At 35.7% G+C, this 11122-nt stretch overlaps 1 pseudogene; it reads right to left on the bottom strand.

Annotated features, from left to right (window-relative positions):
• Window positions 1-7947: 7947 nt before the first annotated feature.
• On the bottom strand, window positions 7948-10834 carry LOC111718534 (annotated as a pseudogene).
• Window positions 10835-11122: the final 288 nt, after the last annotated feature.

The following is an 11122-nucleotide window of genomic DNA, read 5'->3' as shown; positions in this document are numbered from 1 at the left end:
CCCTTTGTATCATACACAAATATGAACATCATAAAGATATTTTTATTCATCTCACATATCTGGGGATAGAAATGCTGGGGGAGTGAGGAGACATGAAAAGTAAACAGATAAATGGAATTGTTTCTAAATTCTTTGGCAGGGAAATAGTGGAGAATTTGGCAAATATATCAAAGGATCATTAAATAAATTAATTCAGGAAATGTATGATTTAAAAAACCCAAAATAAATTGATTACACAGCAAGAATGGGGTAGAAACCATGGATTACCAGCATGCTCTCTTGGTGTCCTTGTAAAGTTAAGAAAAATCTGAGAAGGTGTCTAGCATGTTGAGTGTAATTCCTTATGGACATGCAGAAGGACATGAATAAGAATTGTATACGATGAGATTTGGAGTTGAATAAGTTGTGGTTTGTCTTATTGGAGAAAAATATCAACAGAGGCGCTTGAGATCCAAAGATTCATCGATTTAGAGCAGAATACTACGCTATAGAGATAATCCAGTCTAACCCACTTTACAAAAAAGAAAACTAAGACTCAAAGAGCAGATATCCCTTGTTTATGGTCACACAAATGATAAGTAAGATATCCAACATTCAAACCTAAACCTTCTGACTCCAAAGCCAGTTCACCATCCCCTGTTTCAAACTGCCAATTTTACCAGAGCATAAAAATGTTTTTCTTCCCCAGCTTATCCCATGTAATCATGAATATTTTATTTCTAGTGGATGTGAATGTATATGAATCATGGGATTCATTTGCTACAGGTTTCTGAATTCTATGCAAAGTAATGGGAATAGTGAGTAAATTTGTGAGTTAGGCAGTGTCCTCTTGTGGTTAGAATAGCTCAGAAACTTTCTTTTTGAAGCAAAACCAATGGGAAACATTAATTTCCCCTAAACGTAGAATATGGTTAAAGGAACACTTAAATGCTTTCTTTGGTACGGGGGCAGCTGAGGACACCTAGCCCAGGGTCTGTCAGGATAAGCTGCCGGTGCCATTAACACTTCTATAGATGAAAAACATTTGGCACAGTTGTGTCTCTTCCTCAGAGTAATGGATGGCCATGTGGGACCATCTAGACAAGATTGTCAGAGGCAGTAATTATTTTTTAAATGATTTGGCTTCAAATCTTTTAAAAGTTTAAAAAGTTGCTCAGAGATGAGCCAGCTTCATCAGTCATGGCTGTATAAGCACTTCGGCAGCCTCCTCTGTCCCATTTTCCCACAGAAGTCAATCTGTGAGCAAAGTGAATTCATTAGTTCCTTCATTGAATGCTTTTTGACTTCTCTTAGGTGCAGAGCATGCTATCTCCGGCTGCTTAGAAAAAGTCTGCACTTGAACATCCCATTATTACTTCAGGCTGAACCAATTGAAACAGAGCTTCTCCCCTCACCATTCTCCTCTCCCTCAAAATGGAAACATTTCCCCCATTACTTTTAAGTTTAGAAAATCAACAAAACAATAAATCAGGCTTTGATTTGTAGCATTTTCTGATTAATAAGGTATAAATGCTCTCTCTGAAAATTAAACAATGATGTGGTTTCAACATGCTTCTGTACCTGCACCCTTATCCTATGTCAGTCACACAAGGGGAAGATGTCGCCATCACTTTTAACTGTCCTAATCTAGGCTCTGAAATTCATTTCTCTGATCAGAATGTCTTATTTTTCTATCTCTCCTTCTGTTTCATTTCCCTTAAAAACTATTATTTTTCCTCATAAGAGTTAACTTCTAGGACCAGCTAGATGGTTCAATAGCTAGAGCATCAGCCCTCAAGTGAAGAGGACCTGAATTCAAATTCAGCCTCAGATATTTAATGTCTACCAGCTATGTGAGCCTAAGCAAGTCACTTAACCTCAATTACTTCACCAAAAAAACCCACAACTTTTTTTCTTAATAAGAGTTAAGTTCTTTGGAGCTTGCATTGATCCCCTGATTCTGATCCCATCTCCATTTCCCAGCGTTGATCAATAGCCATCAATTTATGGTAAATCAATTCCATATTACTGTTCTGTAAGAAATGACCAACAGGATGATTTCAGAAAGGCCTGGAGAGACTTACACGAACTGATGCTAAGTGAAATGAGCAGGACCAGGAGATCATTATATACTTCAACAACAATACTAGATGATGACCAGTCCTGATGGATCAGGCCATCCTCAGCAATGAGATCAACCAAATCATTTCTAATGGAGCAGTAATGAACTGAACTAGCTATACCCAGAAAAAGAACTCTGGGAGATGACTAAAAACCATTACATTGAATTCCCAGTCCCTATATTTATGCACACCTGCATCTTTGATTTCCTTCACAAGCTAATTGTACAATAATTCAGAGTCTGATTCTTTTTGTACAGCAAAATAATGTTTTGGTCATGTATACTTATTGTGTATCTAAGTTATATTTTAATATATTTAACATCTACTGGTCATCCTGCCATTTAGGGGAGGGGGTGGGGGGGGTAAGAGGTGAAAAATTGGAACAAGAGGTTTGGCAATTGTTAATGCTGTAAAGTTACCCATGTATATATCCTGTAAATTAAAGGCTATTAAATAAAAAAAAAAAAAAGTAAATCAATTCCAAATTTTCTTTAATACCAAAATTTACCCAGATTTTCCACATTTATAGCAAAATATAACTTGGCTTCTTTGGTTGAATGTTGGTATCATTTCTCTAGTAGGTTATCCTCTCATTGAATTGTCCAACAAAAGGCCTTCACAAATAGACTTTGAAATCAGAGATCTTCCTCTCCTAATAGTGGCAAGCATCAAAGAATGACATAGATTTCCCATCTAGTCATCTAGCTAACTTCTCTAATCATGAAGACAGATTGGTGTTAGAATGCTGACTTTTATTTTGTTTATTTTTCAATTTTTCAATATTTTTATTTAAAGTTTTGCATTCCAAATTCTATTCCTCCTTTTCCCCCTCCCTAAGAGTATATATAAGCAATATATAGGTTATACTTGTACAGTTAGGTACATTTCCATATTAGTCATTTTGTAAAAGAAGACACAAAGAAAAAAATGAAAAAGAAGGATGTGAAAAATAGCATGTTTCAGTTTGTAATTAAACAGTATCAGTTCTTTCTCTGGAGGCATTCTCACTATGCTTCATTATAAATCTCTTGGGATTGTCTTGGATCACTGTATTTCTGAGATTAGCTAAGTCATTCACAATTTTTCATCAAACAATACTGCTGTTACTGTGTACAATATTCTCTTTGTTCTACTTACTTCACTATGCATCAGTTCATGTAAATCTTTCCAGATTTTTCTGAAATCAGCTGCCAGTAATTTCTTATAGCACAATAATCTTCCATTGCAATCACATCACAGTTTGTTTAGTCCTTCCCCCAACTGAGGAGTATCTCTTTAATTTCCAATTCTTAGCCACCACAAAAAAAGTGGTAAATATTTTTGTACAAATAGGTCCTTTTGAAGCAGTCCTAAATGGTGGGTGTGGGGCAGAGAGAAGCTGAAGAAGTGATAAAAATTTGTCAGGAAGAAGGCTTTGATAATCAAGATTAGTTTAGTTCCCTGGTCTCATCCTCCGGAGGTAATCCAGTTAGAAATCCAAGTTATGTCTAGTCCCTGAGATTAAATTCTCTCTATAAATTTACTTATGGCCCATTCCATGGCCACTGCTCTTGTTTGGGTCAGTCTGCCATTGCACTCTGCCTCATAGTGCCTTTTTCCTTATTCCTCTCTAATGCCCCTCTCTCCTAACCCCACCATGTCTTGTAAGGCATTCCCTAACTCTACAATGCTTCTCAATTCCACTTTTCCTCCTTGTAGCTAGCTAACATTTTTTAGGGTGCTAAGTCCTTAAGGATTTAGTCTGCCAGCTAAGGGCAACCTCATGAGGTGTTTCCTTTTTCCAGATAAATGACAAGTTCCCTAGTGGATTTTTCCATCATTACTTATTAAAACACCTTTGTATATTCTCCCAACTTTTGTTTCATATTTACCATTCCTGATGTCTACTGTATCATTCATTTTGCCTGTAACCTTTTTCCTAAATAAATCTGTCTTTAAAAAAAAAGGCAATTGTGAATTCTTCACATGACCAAACCTCAACTTTTGGTATCTGTCATCATCTGGTGCCTACATCAGTCACATCACTTTTCCCCTTTTTTGGATGTTTTTGGAATAGAGGCCGAAAATGCATTCTTTTAAAGGAGTCTGTGAACTAAACAAACAAAATCATGTTCCCTGAGGCTATCCCTTTGTTTCCTACATTTTCCCATATGAGTCTCATTTCATCTTCATTATTTCAAAAGGTTTTGTTAATCCCACCCTCATAAGAACCACAGCCCTCTACATTCAGTCCATTGATTAGGGTTGGCTCTGGGACTAATTGTGATTTTAAAATTACTGGTTATTGAGGAATATATTGCTAGACAACTACTTGACCCATTAATCAAGGATCATAAAATCAAAGATTTAAAACTAGAAGGGATTTTAGGAATCATTATGTCCAAACAGCTAATTTTTACAGTTAGGGAATTAGAAGCTCAGAGATGCTAAGTGACTTATCCAAAATCACAGAGCTAATGAGTAAATGAAAGGACAGGACCCCATCCATTATACCTTATAAAGATAATGTGGCATGAGATTCCAAGACGGCTGCTGTTCCTCCAGCATGGCTGCCATGGGCAATGGCATCGTCCCAGGCAGGCCTCTCATCTCCTCCTCAGTCATCCTTTCTCTCACTAGGAAGGCATTAAAATTTTCTCATTAACTCCTCTTATGCAGAAGGAGGCTTAATAACTAGCTTCTAAACAGCCCTATTAAGCTCTTCAAAATATGTTACTGCTTCAATTTCCACAATATAGCTATCAATTCACCTTCTCTGGTTACCACAGACAGTATTTGACATTTCCCCAAAGGGTTCCTACCTCTGTAATGTTTTTCTAATTCCTTAACTATAACATTAACTAGGTGCCCCACTAAACCTACAATCCTCAATGAGGGTCAAAGTATTGCCACTGGGCACCAGTTCTCCAAGAACAATACTCGGGGTAACTAAAAAATAGTTATACACTGACGGTTTCCCAAAGTCACTTCAGCAATAAACAATTTCTCTGACAATTGATTCTGGTCATTTCAAATTATTCATCTGATTTAAAGGTTTCAATGGAAAATTTTTGATGTCAGTCTTTGGGTATCTCTAATAGATTTAGTTTGACCCTAGTATTCAAAATGATCTTACTAAAAGAACAAAAATAATTAGGACTATTCCAGATGAAGTCTTCTAAACTGGCTACTTCCACAGTGTCAGGTGCATAGCACTTAATCATATATTTCAGTCCACAATTCATCATCATACTTCTGTCCCTGGCTCCCCTGGAACTGATGAAATTTTGCTTTATCTTTGAAACAATACAAATCTGCAGGCCCCTTCTTAGCTGTCTCCTCACCATGCTCCATCAGAGGTTGTCCCCTTCTCCTTTCATTACTCCTCAAAAATTGTCTTCTCCCATTAGAAAGGAAATAAAGGGAAGGATTGTCTTGTTAGCTTTTGTTTGAAACCCCAAATCTTAGCAAGGTGCCAGGAAAATAGTAAGTGTTTAATGTTTTATCTCCCTATTATAAACTCCCTCTTCTACCAGATCTCCTCTGATATAGCTAGAACAACTCACATGACATCATTGGAAAGAACATTTATTTTGAATAAAATGCAAGGTATATAAAAGGGAGTTCAATCAAACATGCCTTATTGTGCAAACCTACTCCCTCCCAACACACATCTCCTGAGAACAGCTTATCTCAACTCTGTTTCCACAACACATTAGGGGCAACATCTATCAAGGGACTCATGGAAGTTGGGTAGGGGGAGTTAATGTCCAAAATAGTGGCTTCTCAGCAGAGCACTGAAAGCTAGACATCCACAGCAATATTGAAACAGGAAATTGAGAGAAACTTTAAAGTATATTTCCCAGCACAGCAAATGAGTGAACACTATTTTTCCTCCATCACATTATTTTGGCTCTACTATGCTATCCATGCTTGATTCTCCATTTCATCCCACTGTAAGATATCCATCTTCCTTCAAAATTGGGTCAACTAGGGGCAGCGAGGTGGTGCAGTGGACCTGAGTTCAAATCTGGCCTCAGACACTTAACACTTCCTAGCTGTGTGACCCTGGGCAAGTCACTTAACCCCAAATGCCTCAGCAAAAATTAATTAATTAATTAATTGTTGCCTCAAAATGAATCCTGGAGTGACAGAACTAACAAAAAAAAAACCAAAAACCAAAAAACAGAATGAAAATTTTTCAGCCCAAGACAACTTAGGTTATCTAGAAAAGTCTGTTTCCTTAAAGTGATAGTAGAGTGAAGTGTCCTGCAAAGGTTGTGACTAGCAAGTCACAAGAAGGCTTTGGAGATAACTGATAACTTTGGAGGTAATTGGCAGTGGGGCTTCCTGAGCTGTCAGTACACAGATGACGATTGAAAGGGATCCCTTGTGGGCACTCACTGTTGCCACTGCATTGCTCATATGAAGTTCCTCATCACAGTCCCAGGCAAGAAGAAGCACTAACACATGTGCTTATATGAGCCTATAGCTGGTTACAGTCGCAGGGCAGAAAAGAAAGCTTGTGGTCATTCACAGAACAGACCACAGCCTAGGAAAGCAGTGGCTGTATCTCTACTTTTATCATACATTTTTGGAAAAACTAAAGACTTAAAGACTTTCTGAAAATATCTACACAAAAAAACTAAAGCTTGAGGCCATGATCCCTCTGCATTGGGAGTAAACCTTAATATTAAGATAAAGTTGAAAGTTAAGAAATAGACTGGGAAAATGATTAAACAACAACAACAAAATGTTTACAAGCAAGGTCAAAACACAGGCTTAGAAGAATACAACAAAGCCAAAACAGTTAGATTCAAAACCTCAAAGATAAATACATACTGGTCTGAGACACACACAAAAAAAGAACTCTTGAAAGAGCTCAAAAAGATTTTTAAAATCAAATAAGAAAGGGAGAGGGGAAAAAATTGGAAAAGAAACTAGAGTGATGTGACAAAATCATAAAAAAAGAGTCAACAGCTTAATAAAGAGACAAAATTTTCTTCAATAAATAACATCCTGAAAACTAGAATAAGTCAAATAAAAAAAAAAAAAGTAGAATTGGTCAAATGGAAAAAGATTTTTTTAAAAAACTCACTGAAAAAAATAATTTTTAAAAAATTAGAATTAGGTAAGCAAAAACTAATGACTTTATTGAGACACCAAGAAACAATAAAACAAAATTAAAATAATGAAAAACTAAAATAAAATGAGAAATATCTTATTGGAAAAACAACTGATTTGGAATATAAATCAAGGAGAAATAATTTAAGAATTATTGGATGCCTAAAATCTATGAAAGCCTAGACATCATATTTCAAAAAATTATCAAAAAAAACTATCCTGATATCTTAGATTCAAAGGTAAAACAGAAATTGAAAGAAGCCATAAATAACTTCCTGAAAGAAAATGCAAATAAAAACTCTCAGGAATATTGCAGCCAAATTTCAGAGATATAAGGTCAAGGAAATAGCCAGGGTAAAATCAGAATGGAGGGAAACCCAGAGTTAATAATCATAACTATGAATATGGGTGGGATGAACTCACCCATAAAATGGAAGCAGTATATTAAAAACCAGAATTCCACAATATTCTGTGTAGAAAAATATACTTGAAGAGAGACACAAAGTAAAAATAATGGGCTGGAGCAGAAACCATTATGCTGCAGCTAAACCTGAAGGTATAGCAATCACGATCTCAGACAAAAAAAAAAAAAAAGCAAAAATAGATCTAATTAAAAGAGATAAAAACAGAAGCTACATTTTGCTAAAAGGTACAAAAGACAATGAAGTAATATCAATTCTAAATATATATGCACCAAATATTATATCATCATTTCCCCCCCAAAAGGCAGAAATTAAGGTCTTTATTTAATTATCTGAATTATAGTTGACCACTTTACCAAGTGCCAATAGTCAGTCACCTGCCAAACCCATACCAAGTTCTCGGTATATCTAACAAATAGAGTCTGGTCATCAGCAGATCAGGCTAGGGAGTGCATTGGGGAGGCTGAGTCTTTTGCTGGTACTGACCACTTCTTGTTTAAGCTTGTCCACAGTGACTTAGCCCTCTAGGTCTCAGATCTTGATGTTGGGCTCAGTGGCAGCATAGAGTCAGTAATGACTGAGACTGAAGCAAAGGCACTGATGATATTAACACCATCCAGATTACTGAGGTGCCTCATGGACCCTCAGAGATCCCTCAGCATAGCCTGACCATCCTTGCCTCCTGAGGCACAAAGAGAGCCATGAAAAGGAGCTGCCACTGTGTTAGGTAGTCCATGGGACCATTGTCATTTGTCTTCAGTAATGACCAACTTAAACCAGTCATGGGAAACAATGATGGGGTTGCTGCTGGTGGGTAAAAAATGGACACATGACACCCACTTTAAGGTCTTATCCCAGGAACCCAGGAATCTGGCAGTTGTCTGAAGAGAAGGCTACACTCAGCACATCCTTGGTGCAACCAGTAAAGTGCTTGGTAGTAGTACCAGTTGTGAGATCCTATAGTCTTAGAGTGACATTCCAGGAGACTGAGGGAGCAAACTGTGAGGGTCATCACATCACACAAAGTGTGAATGACCCCTGGAGCATACTGGGGATTTCCACAATTTGTTTCATCTCTGGGAAGCTTACATAAGATAATGATCTTATCTCAGGAAGTGGACAGGATGGCTGAGAAATGGGGAGTCATGGTGATCTGTGTCACCCAGCCATTGTGAGCTTTAAAGATATCTCAAGGTGTCATCTGTTCAGTCTTGATGATGAGACCTTGGGGAATTGCTTCAAGAAGAAGGATGGATCTAGGTTGCATGAAGAGAAATGGGTCAGCTCTCTGTCATACCAGCAGAAAGAAAAGGACTAGTATTCATGTTCTTAAAGGAAAAGTTAAATGAGTCGCCAAGGGAAAATAAAATTATACTAGTCGGGGAACCTCAATTTTCCCCTCTCAAAATTAAATAAATCTAACCATAAAATAAACAAGAAAGAAGTTAAGAGATGAATTTTAGAATTTTAGAAATTTTAGACATTATTTTATCTAAATTTTAGATTTTAGAATTTTAGAAATTTAGAATTTTAGAAAATTAGATATGATTGCTTTCTGGAGAAATGTGGATAGGAATAGAAAGGAATATACATTTTCTTAGCTGTACATGTACAACACAAAAATTGATCATGTTTTATGGCATTAAAAACCTTACAATCAAATGCAGAAAGTCAGAAATATTCAATCCATTCTTTTCAGATCATAATACAGTAAAATTTACATACAATAAAGAGCCATGGAAACATAGATTAAAAATTAATTGGAAACTAAATAATTTTAAAGAATTAGGGAGTCAAAGAACAAATCATAGAAACAATAAATAATTTCATTAAAGAAAATAATAACAGTGTGACAACAAAACAAAATTTATTGGATGCAAAGAAATATAGGAAATTTTATGTCTCTAAATGCTTACATCAGTAAACTAGAGAAAGAGCAGATCAATGAATTGGGTATACAACTAAAAAAATTAGAAAAACAGCTGACTTTAAATCTCTTATTAAATATCAAGTTGGAAATCCTGAAAATCAAAGGAGAGATTAATAAAAAAAAAAAAAGTAAGAAAACCATTAAACTAAAATAAAACTAGGATCTGGTTTTAAACAAACAAACAAACAATAAAATAGATAAACCCACTGACTAATTTGCTTTAAAAAAAAAAAAAGGAAGAAAATTAAATTACCAGTATCAAAAATGAAAAAGGTAAATTTATCACCAATGAAGATGAAATTAAAATTATCAGTAGGAGTTATTTTGCTCAATTGTATGCCAATAAATCTAAGTCAAATAGATGAATATTTATATTCTATATATTGCCTAGATCAATGAGCTCACTAAAAAAAAAAAAAAAAAAAAAAAAAAAAAAAATCCCCTAGGACCAGATAGATTTACAAGTGAATTCTGCTAAACATTTAATTAAACTCTTTAGAAAATAGGAAAAGGAATCCTACCAAATTCTTTTTATGACACAAATATTGTATTGATACCAAAATCAGAAAGAGCCAAAACAGAAAAAGAAAATCACAGAATAATTTTCCTAATGAATACTGATGTAAAAATAAATAAAACATTAACAAGGGGATTATGACAATATAATCAAAAAACCAAACATTACAACAACTATGTGGGAATTATACCAGGAATTCAAGAATGGTTCTATATTAAGAAAAGTATTAGCATAATTGACCACATCAATAATAATACCAACAAAAATCATGTGATTATCCCAATAGATGCAGAAAAGGTCTTTGGCAAAATACACCTGTTCCTGTTAAGAATAACAACAACACTAGAGAGCACAGAAATAAGTAGAGCTTTCCTTAAAATGATTAGTATCTATCCTAAATCATCAGTAACCATTATCTCTAGTGGAGATAAGCTAGATAAGATCATCAATAGAGAAAGGATGACAATCATCACTACTATTGTTCTAAAAATGCTAGCTATGGCAGTAAGACAAGTAAAAGAAATTAAATGCATTAGAATAGGCAATAAGGAAGCAAAACTGGGGCCAGCTATCCCAGGACAGCAGAGGATTAAAATTTCAGAGTTAAATTATATATCTCAAGCCAATTTCATAATCTTGTCCCTTAAACCCAGCTACAACATGTAGCCTAGGACCCCAAAGTCTGAGATAACACAGACAGGGATCACTGTTGGGGGAAAATATGTATGATTTTGCAATGCCTTTGTTACTTACTCTCCATGAGGTCTAGGTCTACACACCTAGGCTCAGGGTCTAAGAAATCTTCTACCCCACCACTACCTCCAACTGCTGCAGTCTTTTAGACCAAAAGGCTCTGACACTGCTTGTCCTTGACTGACACTTCTAGCATTGAGGCTGGGGGCATGGTCCAAAGGAAAAATAAATGAATATCCAAACAACTCCCTCCATCCTTTCATCTCCAGATAACAAAGTCCATTAGGAGATGTGGGATATCTAAAATGATCACATTTCTCTCTAGAATCTCTCTGGAAAGGGGCAGCTTTGGGTC

The sequence above is a fragment of the Sarcophilus harrisii genome, chromosome 2, assembly GCF_902635505.1.
Source record: "Sarcophilus harrisii chromosome 2, mSarHar1.11, whole genome shotgun sequence".
NCBI lineage: Eukaryota > Metazoa > Chordata > Mammalia > Dasyuromorphia > Dasyuridae > Sarcophilus > Sarcophilus harrisii.
Note: the sequence above shows the minus strand (reverse complement) of the source record. Positions and strands in the feature narration are given on the sequence as shown.